Below are 14,843 nucleotides of genomic sequence, written 5' to 3'. Positions count from 1 at the left end.
CAGTCATTCATACAAGACATGCATTGCTATTCTAAAATTTAAAGAGGAAAAATACATCTATTATTTAAAAACTCTTAATTTTGATTGGTGTTTGTTATAGGGACTTTTACTAAAACAGAAAGGGAGCTATTTTTACAGTTTTATGCTTGAAAACAAAACATTTGATTTATCACATTTTTTTTTAACAATTTCAGTAGGAAGTAGTTTGTGGGAGCCAGTAGATTTTTTTTTTTTGCAACAAAAATAAAAAAAATAAAAAGCTTCTATGGATTCATCAAGAAATCACACTTCCTGGCATGAGCACTCAGGCAGAAGAGTGCCAGCTGGACCCACTGGTGACGTTAAGCATAGTCAGTTCTTGCCAAAGGTGTTGCTCACTGTTCTGCACTGCAGAGTTGAGGCTGGGGACTCCCATACAACTCCACAATAGTAAACGTGCCGTATTTTGGCTTCATATAAAAATATTTATGACCTACTGGTTTGCATGCAAAAACTTGACATGAGCCAAGATGGAAAACCAGAGCATTCATGTGATAAATTCTTTAAAAAATTCAAAAACACAAAACATTTCTTCTCGAAAATCTTTCTGTAAAATTGATGCTCTGGTTAGAAGTGTCCTGTTTAATCGGCAGCGCTCTTTGCATTCTCACACAGTACTGAATACCACCAGGGATGACACACATGCGCCCTGAGAAGTACATGCAGGGTGGAGAAACACAGGCTTTGGCTCACCTTTTCCATTTCTTTTTTTTTTTCCCGTATTTTTCTGAAGCTGGAAATGAGGAGGCAGTCAGACAGACACCCGCATGCACCCAACCGGGATCCACCCAGCCCGCCCACCAGGGGGCGATGCTCTGCCCCTCTGGGGCATCGCTCTGCTACAACCAGAGCCATTCTACCACCTGAGGCAGAGGCCACAGAGCCATCCTCAGTGCCCAGGCCAACTTTGCTCCAGTGGAGCCTCGGCTGTGGGAGGGGAAGAGAGAGACAGAGAGGAAGGAGAGGGGGAGGGGTGGAGAAGCAGATGGGTGCTTATCCTGTGTGCCCTGGCCGGGAATCAAACCCAGGACTCCTTCATTCCAGGCCGACACTCTATCACTGAGCCAACCGGCCAGGGCCTCCATTTCTTATGTGTAAAGGTAGAACAAATCATATTGTACAGCAGGTAGAACTGGCCCTGGGTCAAGCTGTGAGACTTGAAAGCAATTCTCTTGGGGATTCAGTCTGTAAGAGTTTCTAAAACATAAAAACAAGAAATGGAGAAAATTAGCCTTACCTAGATTTTCCAGATAAAACACAAGACATCTAATTGTATTTCAATTTCAGATAAAGGACAAACTTTTAAAATATAAATATGTCTTGTTATTGCAATGGTACATACTTTTTTTTTTAAGGATTGATAATGGTACATACTTATACTTAAAAATTCTTCATTCTTTATCTGAAATTCAAATTTGAGTGCTTTGCTGTATCTGCATCTGCAAAATAGGACAACTCTAGGCTTACCATACTCTTTATACAAAGAATGCTTTTTAAGGCGATCCATTTTAATAAGGTACCCTGAGAGTGGATTAATAGGGTGCATAGGACTAACTACAGCTAGATGATCTCTTTCAAAGAGGGCAGCACTAATTAAACGCAAGTGTAGTTTTTGTTGGTATTGGTGGTGTCACTGTATGTATATGAGGCCACTTCTTTTGGTTGGATGAGCAGGCATGCCAATCTGGCAGGCTGAGCTGCTTGAGGGAACAGAGAGGCATAGCTGAAGGTTGCCACTGCCTGGTCCTTCTCCCCTGCCTTCCCCTCTGAGGGGCTCCTCCTCTTTGCTTAGTAAACAGTGAACCAATAGTAAGTACGTTCATAGTCACTCTCATTTATCAGTCTACCTGGGACAGTCACACATTTTTAGTTGTCCCCTGGTTAAAAATATGGTGGTTAAGAGTCCAGTTCTGGGCTACTCCACTGATTGTGAGTTTGGGCAAAAGTTACTAAATACCTACATGTTCTGTTTCCCCATCTACAGGATAGTAATACCTATCTTATAAGGCTGTTGTAGGATTAAATGAGTTAATATACATGAAGCTGGTACATTGTCCACTAAAAAGAACACAATAAATGCCAGCTGCCATTTTTACTATAATTCCCCATAGTGCTTGTTGGGTTGAGTTAATAGTTGTTTACCTAAGGGTATTTCTTATTTGAATGTATACAGCTTGACAAGAGGTATACCTCCTGTCCGCATTTCTCCACAGCATATGGCATGGTGATGTTCAGTAAGCACTGCACTAGATGAATGTTGAGTTGAAGAATATTGACATCTAAGGGGGTATCCAAGATAGCGATGGAGTAGGTGGACATTCCAACTGCCACCTCCCAGGACCAAATAGGGTTACAACTTACTGTATTTCCCCATGTATATGATGCACCTTTTTTTCGAAAAATTTGGGGTCTAAAAACTGGTGCATCTTATGTAGTGGTTGTAGATTTTTTTATTTGCATTTCCTGCTTTTTCGTGCTTGTTTTTGCGCTCATTGTTGAAGACAGTGATTTGTCATCAGACACAGATGAGGACAAGCTGATGGATGGGAGTTTTGACAGTGATGGGAGTTGTATGAATTTTATGATGAATAAAACTTGAGTTTAATAACTTTATGTAATACATTTTCTCCCAAATTTTGGGCCCCAAATTTAAGGTGTATCTTATACATGGAGAATCTTATACATGGGGAAATATGATAATTAAGAACAATCATCTTGAAAAACCAACTTTGGACTAAATGAAAAGGGGTCTATAACCTAGGATTACAGATGAAGCCACACTGAGACTGGTAGGAAGGGCAGAGACGTGGAAAGGGCTGCCCCGCTCCCAGGAGCGAACGATAGAGAGGGTCTGGAGGAACTCTCACTGGGAGGTTTGCCCTGAGAGGGGAGGGTCCTATACCCCAGGCTCGGTACCCAAGTCTAGAGCTCCAGAGCCTAGAATAGGCACCCACATAGCATTTGGCAGTGAAAAGAGGTGAGCTGTCTGTGAGAAAGAGACTGAGCTCTCGGAGACACAGGCTCCATCTTAAAGGGCCAGTATAGAAAATCTTGTTCACAGCCACTTACACAGGGCTGCTGGCAGAGGAAGGGCTGAGAAGACTAAAGTTACATGAGGAGAGTATGATGTTGGTGGCCTACCAAGAGACACCATGGGGCACAGCCACCAGAACCGCTGTGCTGAGTCATTCTCCAATACTGCAGTTGCCACCTTTTTTGGGTAGAGCAGTCCCCTCTGGGCAGCATCAGCCTGGGAAAAAGCAACTTCCCCACCCTTATGAGTTTCTCCTGCCTCACCCTAAAGAGACTGGAGCATTCTGAGAAGTCAGCCAGGAACAAGGGGCCCGTCAGTGACTTAGTGTTCTGACATTGAGGCTGAGATTTTCCCCATACTCTCCTGAGTCTATGATTGGTGTTTCCGCCTTATGGGAGACTCGGTAGAAACTGTTGGGACAGTGGAAAGACAATATCTCTGGATCTTAGGCCACATCTGCCAGACTCTTGGGGCCATATTGTACTGAGGTCTGTGAAAAAAATCTGGACAGATTGACACCTGGGGCTGAGGGGTGGAGCCACACCTACCACCTGTTCTAATCCCTGAATGGCCACAGACTATAGATTCTACCAGAGGTTTTTTTCAGTGGCAAACCCAACAAGCAACCAGCAGACAGAGGCTGCAGGAGGTGGAGCTCAGGGAACCTTGGTCTTTTGCAGAACTTCCACCAGACCCAATGTGGGTAAAAGCCAGGCTAGATGTGTGGTTTGGAATTTCCATGTGCAGGTGGGCCCAGCAAAAGCAGCCACAAACTCTGGATTGCTTGTAGCTCCAAGAAGGTTGTTGAGGGCCAGTCACAGGCAATGTCCCCCACTGGTCTACACCGAGTTCCCTCCAGGGAGGCCCAGGGCTGGCAGATTCAGTGGCCAGCTGCGGAGAGCATTGGTTCAGGACCTGACAACCCTTGCTGGCGTTGTCTCCTAAGGGAGGGGCTCATTGGACACTTGGCCCAGCAGAGGTGAGTTCTGCTTTCTGTGGTCAACACCACACAGAGGCCTGGGTGTATGCATTGGACAGGTTGGAGCTTCATAGTCAGCCAGCCAAGGTGCTAGATATCCTGCCACGCTGGGCTAGGTTCCACAGGGGGAAGGGAGAGAGGCTTGGAGCACAGACGTTTAAAGTGTGGGACCCTGTAAGCCTATTGTTGGGCCCAGTCGAGTGGCTCAGCCATTTTCTGGGGGGGGGGGTGGCACAGTCAGCACCAGGGGAGGGCTCTCTCAGTCTTCCTCCCTGAGACCAGCAGTTCACCAGCTGGAAGAACTTCAGCAGAGGGGACTGTCAGTCCCACCCAACCTGAACCTCTTGCTCATCTTGCTGGGGAGAAATTGAAATAGGAGTATCCAGCAGTGTCTGAGGGATTAGGCTCTGGAGAAGGGGCTGCATTCATTGTACTGAGCTCCTAATCAAGAGACCCCTTGAAGTAGGGGTCCCACTAACATATTCTCAACCTCATCTGCTCTAACCCATCAAGCTTGCAACCTGTAGAGAGGTTGGTGGGGTAAGGTCAGTCTGAGACCCAGTATAGTCTTTTTACAGAAGACTCCATGGGAAGACCAAGCAGCTGCAAGAGGAGGAGGAGCAGCTGAAAAGTGGAGGCAAATCTTATGGAGCCTGAGGCATTTATGGAGCTGCTTTCATCTCTAAGCAAGAGGAAGCTGATCCTTATGAACAGGTTGGCCCCTCTCATACTACCCAGTCACAAAAAATAGATACACAAAACAAGAAACAGAGCATAGCTCCAGACAATTAGTCCACCGCAGGTTACAAACAGCGGCTGACACCAACCCAAGGAGACCCAGAACCAACACAACCAGTAGTGGGTAGCAGACAGCACCAATGCTAGACTCAGCTAGCTGCACAAGCAGCAAGCCCAAAGGTGGTGTTCAGCAGGCACCGGATACTGTGGAGAATAAATACACCCAACAGGACAGACTGCACAGTGTCTAAGACACATGATCAAGGTTGATCCTTAGTGCCTGCCAGCCGGAATGGATAACTGCACCCACAAAAGGACCAACTGCATTCAATACTCACATACTACAGGAGGGTAAATACTACCCTCAAGAAGCATTCCTAGAGCAAGGAACTCAGGGGTGGCCTGGAGGTTAGTACCACTGAGCCCATTTTCCTGATTAAGATACCACACAAATTTCAAAGTCAGACATCACTACCTAATACAGAGACAAAATGGGCAAAGAAATAGAACCCAATGAATCATAAGGGAAATCCCCAGAAAAAGAACTTAATGAAATGGAAGTAACCAAACTGCTAGATGCAGAGTTTAAAATAATAATTTTTAGGATGCTCAAGGATCTTAGATCAACAATAGATGGTCATAATGACAGCTTAAACAACGAGATAGCAAGCATCAAAAAGAACATTGAAATCATAAAAAGAACCAGTCAGAAATGACAAATATAATATTAGAAATGAAGAATGCACTAGAAGGAATAAACAGCAGGCTGGATGAAGCAGAGGACTCAATCAGTGATTTAGAGGACAAGATAAACGTAAGCACAGAAGCAGAGCAGCAAAAAGAAAAGAGGCTCAAAAAGACTGAAGAAACTCTAAAAGACTTCTACGACAACACGAAGAGAAACAATATCCACATCATAGGGGTTCCTGAAAGAGAAGAGAATAGACAATGGATAGAGAACCTGTTTGAAGAAATCATAGCTGAAAATTTCTCTAAATTGATGAAGGAAAAAGTAATACAAGTTCAAGAAGCACAGAGAGTCCCATTAAAGATGAATCCATGGAGGCCTACACCAAGACGCAACATAATTATAATGCCAAAGTTAAGCACAAAGAAAGAATACTAAAAGCTGCGAGAGGAAAGCAGTTAATTACCTATAGAGGATCCCCCATAAGGAAGACATCTTACTTCTCAACAGAAATACTTGAGGCCAGAAGGGATTGGCAAGAAATATTCAAAGTGATACAAAACAAGAACCTATATCCAAGACTAAGTTATCTAGCAAGGCTATCATTTAAAATGGAATGAAATATAAAAAACTTCCCAGATGAAAAAAGACTCAATAAATTCATTGCAAACAAACCAGTATTGCAAGAAATGTTAAGGGGCCTGCTAAAAAAAGAGCAAAAGAAAAAAAGAAATCTAGAGAAGGAGGATTGTAGGTTTAAAGAATAAAATGGCAATAAGTATCAATAAGTATCAATAATAACCTTAAATGTAAATGGATTAAATGCTCCAATCAAAAGACATAGGGTAGCTGTATGGATAAGGAAACATGACTTGTATATATGCTGTCTATAAGAGACCCACCTCAGAACAAAAAATACACAGACTGAAAGTGAAAGGATGGAAAAAAAAGTATTTCATGCAAATGAAAATGAAAAATAAAAGCTGGGGTAGCAATATTTATATCTGACAAAGTAGCCTTTGAGACAAAGGTTATAGTAAAGTACAAAGAAGGTCATTACATAATGATAACAGGAGCAATCCCACAGGCAGATATAACCATTGTAAATATTTATGCGCCTAATATAGGAGCACCTAGATATATAAAGCAGATTTAGATGGACATAAAGGGTGAGACCAACAGCAATACTAAAATAGTAGGGAATTTTAATACCACACTAACATCAATGGATAGATCCTCCAGACAGAAAATTAACAAAGAAACAGCAGCCTTAAAGGACATACTAGATCAACTGGATTTGATACCTTCAGAACCTTTCCCCCAAAGCAGCAAAATATACATTGTTTTCAAGTGCTTATGATACATTTCCTAGGATAGACCACATGTTAGAACATAAAACAAATCTCAATAAATTTAAGAAGATTGAAATCATATCAAGCATCTTCTCTGATCACAAAGACATGAAACTAGAAATCAACTACAATAGAAAAACTGAAAAACATTCAAATACTTGAAGGCTAAATAACATTATTAAATAATGAATGACTTAACAATGAGACCAAAGAAGAAATAAAAAATTTCCTTGCAACAAATGAAAATGAATATACAACAACCCAAAAATCTATGGGACACAACAAAAGCAGTTCTGAGAGGGAAGTTCATAGCATTACAAGAATATCTTATGAAGAAGAAAAAGCTCAAATAAACAACCTAACCCTGCACCTAAAAGAACTAGAAAAAGAACAACAAATAAATCCCAGAGATAGTAGAAGGAAGGAAATAATAAAGATCAGAGATGAAATAAATGACACAGAAGATAAAAAAAAAAATACAAGAGATCAATGAAACCAAAAGCTGGTTCTTTGAAAAGGTAAACAAAATTGTTGAACATTTATCTAGACTCACCAGAAAAAGAAGAGAGGACCCAAATAAATAAAATTAGAAATGAAAGTGGAGAAGTAACAACTGACACCACAGAAATACAAAGGATTGTAAGAAAATATTGTGAAGATCTATATGCAAAAAAATTGGACAATCTAGGTGAAGTGGATAAATTCCTAGAAACATACAATCTTCCAAAACTCAATTTGGAAGAATCGGAAAACCTAAACAGACTGATTACAACAAATGAAATTGAAACAGTTATCAAAAAACTCCCTGCCTGACCAGGCGGTGGTGCAGTGGATAGAGTGTCGGACTGGGATGCGGAAAGACCCAGGTTCGAGACCCCGAGGTTGCCAGCTTGAGCGCGGGCTCATCTGGTTTGAGCAAAAGCTCACCAGCTTGGACCCAAGGTTGCTGGCTCCAGCAAGGGGTTACTCAGTCTGCTGAAAGCCCATGGTCAAAGCACATATGAGAAAGCAATCAATGAACAACTAAGGTGTTGCAATGAAAAAATGATGAGGTGCTGAGGGTGACTCCATGGCTTCTGCCTCAGGTGCTAGAATGGCTCTGGTTGCAACAGGGCAATGCTCCAGATGAGCAGAGCATTGCCCCCTAGTTGGCTTGCCAGGTGGATCCTGATTGGGCACTTGCAGGAGTCTGTCTCTCTGCCTTCCCGCTTCTCACTTCAGAAAAAAAAAATGGGCAAAAGAACTGAATAGACACTTCTCCAAAGAGGCCAGATGGCCAGTAGGCATATGAAAAAATATTCAATGTCACTAATCATCAGAGAAATGCAAATTAAAACCACAATGAGATACCAGTTCATAGCTGTCAAAATGGCTCTTATTAACAATTAACACACAAGTGCTAGTGAGGGTGTGGAGAAAAAGGAACCTTTCCGCACTGCTGGTGGGAATGCAGACTTGTGCAGCCACTGTGGAAAACAGTATGGTGTTCCCTCAAAAAATTAAAAGTCCCACTTTAGGACTATATCCTAAGAATTCCAAATCACTGATTCAAAAAAAAAATGCACCCTCATGTTTATTGCAGCATTGTTTACAATAGCTAAGATCTGGAAATAGCCCAAGCATACATCAATGGACGAGTGGATAAAAAAGCTGTGGTGCATATACACAATGGAATACTATGTGGCCATGAAAAATAAGGAAATCTTATCTTTTGTGATGGCATGGCTGGACCTGGAGATTATTATGCTAAGTAAAATAAACCAGGCAGAGAAGACAAATACCATATGATCTCACATATATGTGGAATCGAGTGAATATGGTGAACTGAGGAATGAAATATAGGCAGAGGCGGGGTCACAGGGAGCAGAGGGACAGCTGTCAGAGGGAAGGGGGAGGAGGGGATGGGATCAGAGAAGGCGAAGGGATTAGTGAAATTATATATATATGACACTTAGATACAGATAACAGGACAACAAATCCCAGAGGGAAAAGGGGAGGGAGTCAGGGGGAGGGGGGCAAAGGAGGTATGATGAGGGGCACGTTGTTGGGGGGTGAGGATGTCATATTGAGTGGGACACTTGATCTCATGTTAATAGAATAACTTATAAAATTTAATAATAAAAAAAAGAATATGACATCTATTATTCTATGGATTTAGAATATACACTCTGGTAGAGTCCTGAGCAGTCACGCTTACAGAACCAGTTCTCTGGGCCGGAAATTCCCAGCTGAAGCCCCGTGTTGTTAAACCTGAGAAACTGATTCCCTGAGTCTTTCGGGTGGCTTGAGCTTCAGTGGTGGCTTGGGGACATGCCTCAGTTTATCCCTGTAATTTTCTATCAATGCCATGACTTTTAAAAAGGTTAGGAGGCACTGTGCTAGGCTGAAATGTGAAATGTTCGATTGTTTCTAAACAATACAAACAGTTTGTTTTCGAAAAACAAAACAGTTTGGGCTAAATAATGATCGGAAAGTTATACATGAATTAAGTGTGTTTGGGAAATTTTACCTGTGGGTGATAGTTTGTCCTAATGTTTTCCCAAATGCATTTCTATAATTAAGAGTAGATAAACCTTCATAAATGTTATTTTTAAAGCCATTTTAATGTTAATTTATATGCATCTATAAGTAAGGAAACTAACAATGGTATAAAGTAGATACAGTTGTTATATTGTGAACAATAGAGCAGACTTCACTGAAGATTAAATAAAAGTCCACATTTAATCTGGAAGAAAAGTGTCATTTCTCAAGGGAAAATAGAAAGCTATCCATCAACAGAAGGTAATACTGTTGAAATGAGAACACTGATACAAAAAAATTTTTTGAATTCAGAGTTAAAATAAATACATTTAAATAGAGCAAAAGGTTAAAATTTATTTTAAATCAATGATTCACTATGTTTGTTGAATGAATATGTGAATAACCAAGCACCTACTATGTGCCAGGCACTGTGCTAGGCAACCAAAGTGTCAGATGTAGTCTCTGGAATAACGTTGCCTGTGGCCTGGGAGGAAGAGTAAATTTAATTTTCTTATCAAACATCTTGTGTTCTTTTTTATTGGTGCTAGTTGTGTTACAAACCAGATTACTAGTTTATCATAAGCACCTGTTTTCTGAATCTGCTCAGCACCCAAGAAGTGGTGTGGGACAAAGGTATTGCCTATTTTATTTGCTCAGAGACTTGGGACTGGGATGGGTGTGAACATCTGATTCTTGCTGGCTCTGAGGAGTGGCTTCCTGTTCCTCATTGGAAGACTAAGAGGTGGACCAGCTTCTGGCATTTAGGAAGTCCGTTACACTCTCTCAAACTAGAGCTGTGTCTTGGGTGTGGATGGAGACTCACAGTATCTATTTACTAAATGGACCATACACGACAGCAACAAGGTCCTTTTCTGGTATTGGTTTTGGTCAGCTACTTGCCCTTTAGAGAGAGCTCTGTCTTTAAACATCTTATTGCTTGGGTAGTCATACTGGCCAGATGTAATAATTCAAACCTTGCCTGAAATTATATGCAAGGACAGCTTTCTTTTTATAGCATTATATGTATTAGCCTACCTAACCTGGATGATTAATTCCGATAACTTTGAAAACCAAAGTGACTAACGGTAAAAAGAATCAAATTGAATCTTCATCCCTAACTAATCATAATCTCTGCCATATGTCCTTGGCACAGATCATGTTGTGCCTGGGGCGTTTCATTCTCTGCAGTGGGGCATGCTTGCAATTTGTGTTGGTGAGGACTGCTCCTGCCATTTTACACTCTGAAGGGGTATAAGAATGAAATTCAAGGCATCTGGGGTTTTTTGGCATTTGTAGTGTTGGAACTATGGGAACGAGTGTTTTAGTGCATGGGTATGACAAAAAGGTTTAGTGTAACAAAAATTTATCAAAAATCATTCAGTATTTTCTCTACTAGCCAACTCTAGTTTTATTTTGGTCTATTCACTATGAAAGCTGGAGCACTGTGAAAAAGAGAATTTGACAATATCATAAGAAATGCATCCTACTGTGCCTAAGTAATCTTTAGTTTATCAATAATGTTTAGCTGATAAGAGCCTGTATTGTATAATCTTTAATTTATAGGCCATAGCCAGCTACACTGTACAGAAAACATTCTTCCAACAAAATTTTTGCCTGACCAGGCGGTGGCGCAGTGGATAGAGCTTCGGACTGGGATGTGGAGGACCCAGATTCTAGACCCCGAGGTTGTCAGCTTGAGAGCGGGCTCATCTGGTGTGAGCAAAGCTCACCAGCTTGGACCCAAGGTTGCTGGCTCGAGCAAGGGGTTACTCAGTCTGCTGAAGGCCCGCAGTCAAGGCACATATGAGAAAAGCAATCAATGAACAACTAAGGTGTCGCAACAAAATTTCTGAGTACATTTTGACTTAGCAATAGATCTGTAAGGTCCTGTCTCATTTTGGTTAAGATATTCGGGTTATGCACTGCCAAGTAATTATAGGGTAACACTTTGACATAGTACCCTGATTTATTTTTATTCATCATTTATTTATTGGTTCAATATGTAATTGCTCTTAGAACATAGACTTGTCTATAGATGGACAGAATCTCGAAAATAATTTAGTCCTATGGCTTCCTTTTGGGTATGCAGGTGCTCATCCCCAGGGAGGTTAAGCGACGTGCTTTGTAGTGGTAGTGCTAAACCTAAGTCACATAGTTATCACTTCTAGCACACTCTGTTGGTCACAGGGCCAGCTTAGATTCATGAAGACGGAGTTAAGTCCTACTTTTGATGGAGATAATGACAAAGCATTTGTGGCCATTATTACTCCCCCAGACTCAAAGTAGAAGTTTTGTTTCATAACGTTTTATACTCTTTAGGGTCTTTACTGTCCTTTAGCTGAAAAATATTCTGCCATTTTTTCCTTCAAATAACGTTTTATGCTCTGTGGGGTTTTTACTGTCTTTTAGCTGAAAAAAAAAATCAGCCATTTTTTTTCTTCAAATATTTTTTTCTTCCCCATTTTCTTTTTTCTTCTCCATGTGAGACTTCAATTTTATGTAGATTAAACTTTCCTGACATTGTCTTATGGATCATTCTCTATTTTTTTTGTCTCTTTTTATTATTATTTTTAACTTTTCTTCTCTCCATGCTTTAATTTAGATAATTTCTACTGCCTGCCTTAAAGTGCATTGATTTTTTTCTACAGTGCCCAGTGTACTTTTAAACAAATCCAGTGAATTTTTTTATTTTTTATTTTTCAACTTTAGAATTTCCATTTGCTTCCTCTTTAAAGTAGCCATTCTCATTATGCTAAACTTTTAAACTCTTTAAATGTATTTTTAATAACTTTTTAAAGTCCCTGTTTGGTATTTTCAACATCTGTTATCACTGGGTCTGTTTCTATTTACTTTTTTTCTAGTTATGAACCACATTTTTCTGTTTCTTTGCATATGCAATAATTTCTGAGTAGATGCTAGATATTGCAATGCTACGATATTGAGAAGCTGGATTTTGTTTCTTTAAAGAATGTCAGTTTCCGTTTCATAGGCAGTTAACTTATTTGCCAATCAGCTTGCTTTTATTGAGGCTTATTTTTAAGCATTTTTAGGATAGGTTTAGGTCTTAGGTTAATGTGCCCCTTTTGGCGTCTCAGTTGAATGTCTGCAGGGGTCCCCAAACTACGGCCCGCATGCGGCCCCCTGAGGCCATTTATCCGGCCCCCGCCGCACTTCCAGAAGGGGCGCCTCTTTCCTTGGTGGTCAGTGAGAGGAGCATAGTTCCCATTGAAATACTGGTCAGTTTGTTGATTTAAATTTACTTGTTTTTTATTTTAAATATTGTATTTGTTCCCATTTTGTTTTTTTACTTTAAAATAAGATATGTGCAGTGTGCATAGGGATTTGTTCATAGTTTTTTTTATAGTCTGGCCCTCCAACAGTCTGAGGGACAGTGAACTGGCCCCCTGTGTAAAAAGTTTGGGGACCCCTGGTCTAGGGTGATCAGTGAGGTCTGTCTACTCCGGCTGTCAGGGATACTATATACTGTGTGACCTCTAGAATTTCAATTCAGCTTATACTGTCCTGGAACTGTTGTCTGCCAGGACTCTCCATGAGTACTGGCCTGCGCATTTGCAGCCAATGCCTCAAGAAGACTCCTGTGATAAAATCTGTGGCTCTTTCTATGAACAGTTCCATTTCACTTCAAATTCCAACCACCTCAGCATCCCTGCAGTCTAATCTCTGCCACACCAGCCCAGTGAGACTGCCATGATCTGTTTGGGTTTTCTATCTCAAACCTGTATTCCAGGAAGTACATCTAGGCAAAATATCAAGGCTATTTATTATGCAGCTTACCTCTAGTGTTTCTCTTCCTTCTGGGATCATAGTGCTGTGTTACCAATCGTTATCCAATTCTGAGAGCAGTTGCTTCATGTATCTTGTTCAGTTTTTAAATTGTTTACTGTGGGAGGGTTACTTCAGCACCAGTTACTCCATAATAGCCAGAAGTTGAAGTTCTCCATCTTTTTTTACATTTAAAAAATAAGTGGAAATTCCTTACATTTAAAAAACCACACTTGCTATTCTACATAGTGTTTAAGTGACCAATCTGGAGCATTAAATACAGAGATGCTTTTACTAGTGAACTAAAGATACCTATAGGGCTTTCTTTGACACTTATCTAATATGTGTGGTTCAATCACAGGTTGATGAGCTTTTAAAGTAAACTCTAGTTAAAAACCTTTGGTTCTAGGTCAAAATGATGCTGACGTTGACATGCTAAGCTTTTTATTCCGTCCTCTCTTGGGTCCTTGGCTGAAGCCCTGGAATTCTTCTTCTCCTTCTTGAGTTCTAGTCCCTCAAGAGGACTGAACACCCGGGCTCCTATACTCTCATCCCAAACCCTGGAGAACTCTTTTCACCCAGTGTATCTATATACCAATATTTCTTTTTTTTTTTTTTTTTTGTATTTTTTTGAAGCTGGAAACGGGGAGAGACAGTCAGACAGACTCCCGCATGCACCCAACCGGGATCCACCTGGCATGCCCACCAGGGGCGACGCTCTGCCCACCAGGGGGCGATGCTCTGCCCCTCCGGGGCGTCGCTCTGCTGTGACCAGAGCCACTCTAGCGCCTGGGGCAGAGGCCAAGGAGCCATCTCCAGCGCCCGGGCCATCTTTGCTCCAATGGAGCCTTGGCTGCGGGAGGGGAAGAGAGAGACAGAGAGGAAGGAGGGGGGGGGTGGAGAAGCAAATGGGCGCCTCTCCTATGTGCCCTGGCCGGGAATCGAACCCGGGTCCCCTGCAGGCCGATGCTCTACCACTGAGCCAACCGGCCAGGGCCACCAATATTTCTATTTTTATCTGTTAATAATCAAGATAAAATTCAGGCCCATCTGCCCTCCCTTATTTAAATATAGTTACATCTGTTTCAAGTATTGTGGGGCAGGAGAGATTAGTTATCACAGGAACAGCCTGATTATCTACACACAAGAATACTAAACCTCCTGATAGTTGCTGGTGTTATGTTATCTATTCTAGTTTTGAATCATTTTCAGTTTGGGCTGAGTTTAATGTATTTACTTAAGTATATCTCTTTAAAAAATTGTACCCGTTCCTCCTTGTTTCTGGGATATAACTTTAGAACTTCTTTGTTCCTGTTTATCATATGGCTATTACCTTCAGAAAAAGCTTAATACATAAGCAGTATATTATCACACATTTAAACAAATAATTAGGTTTGCTAAATTAGTCAGGAAAATTAGCATGAGCTAACAGGCTCACATGAGGGAAAATATGAATGGAGCCTATAAGATGTCTTCAAGTGTAAATAGGCTGTCTTTAAAAAAACAAAATGATTCTTTTTACTAAGAACACGGGTACTCTGATTTTATAAATTTTCTTGTAACAACAACAACAACAAAAAAAATTAGCTGTTCTTTAACACCAAAAATTAATCTCCTAATTTTCTTTGAGCTCTTACTAACTTTTAATGATAATACAGTCACGTGTACAAATGCAAAAGGCATAAAAGTGTATTTAATCTTTCAACGATG

General features: G+C 40.9%; 1 protein-coding gene across 3 annotated transcripts in view; it reads left to right on the top strand.

The window, feature by feature from the left end:
* The window catches only part of RAPGEF4 (Rap guanine nucleotide exchange factor 4), a 328,733-nt gene that overhangs the window by 28,039 nt on the left and 285,851 nt on the right, over positions 1–14,843 (top strand). The window lies entirely within an intron of this gene.

Source organism: Saccopteryx bilineata, chromosome 5 (genome assembly GCF_036850765.1).
Source record: "Saccopteryx bilineata isolate mSacBil1 chromosome 5, mSacBil1_pri_phased_curated, whole genome shotgun sequence".
Lineage (NCBI taxonomy): Eukaryota > Metazoa > Chordata > Mammalia > Chiroptera > Emballonuridae > Saccopteryx > Saccopteryx bilineata.
The sequence above is the reverse complement of the archived record's forward strand: the minus strand, read 5'-3'. Positions and strand labels throughout refer to the sequence as shown.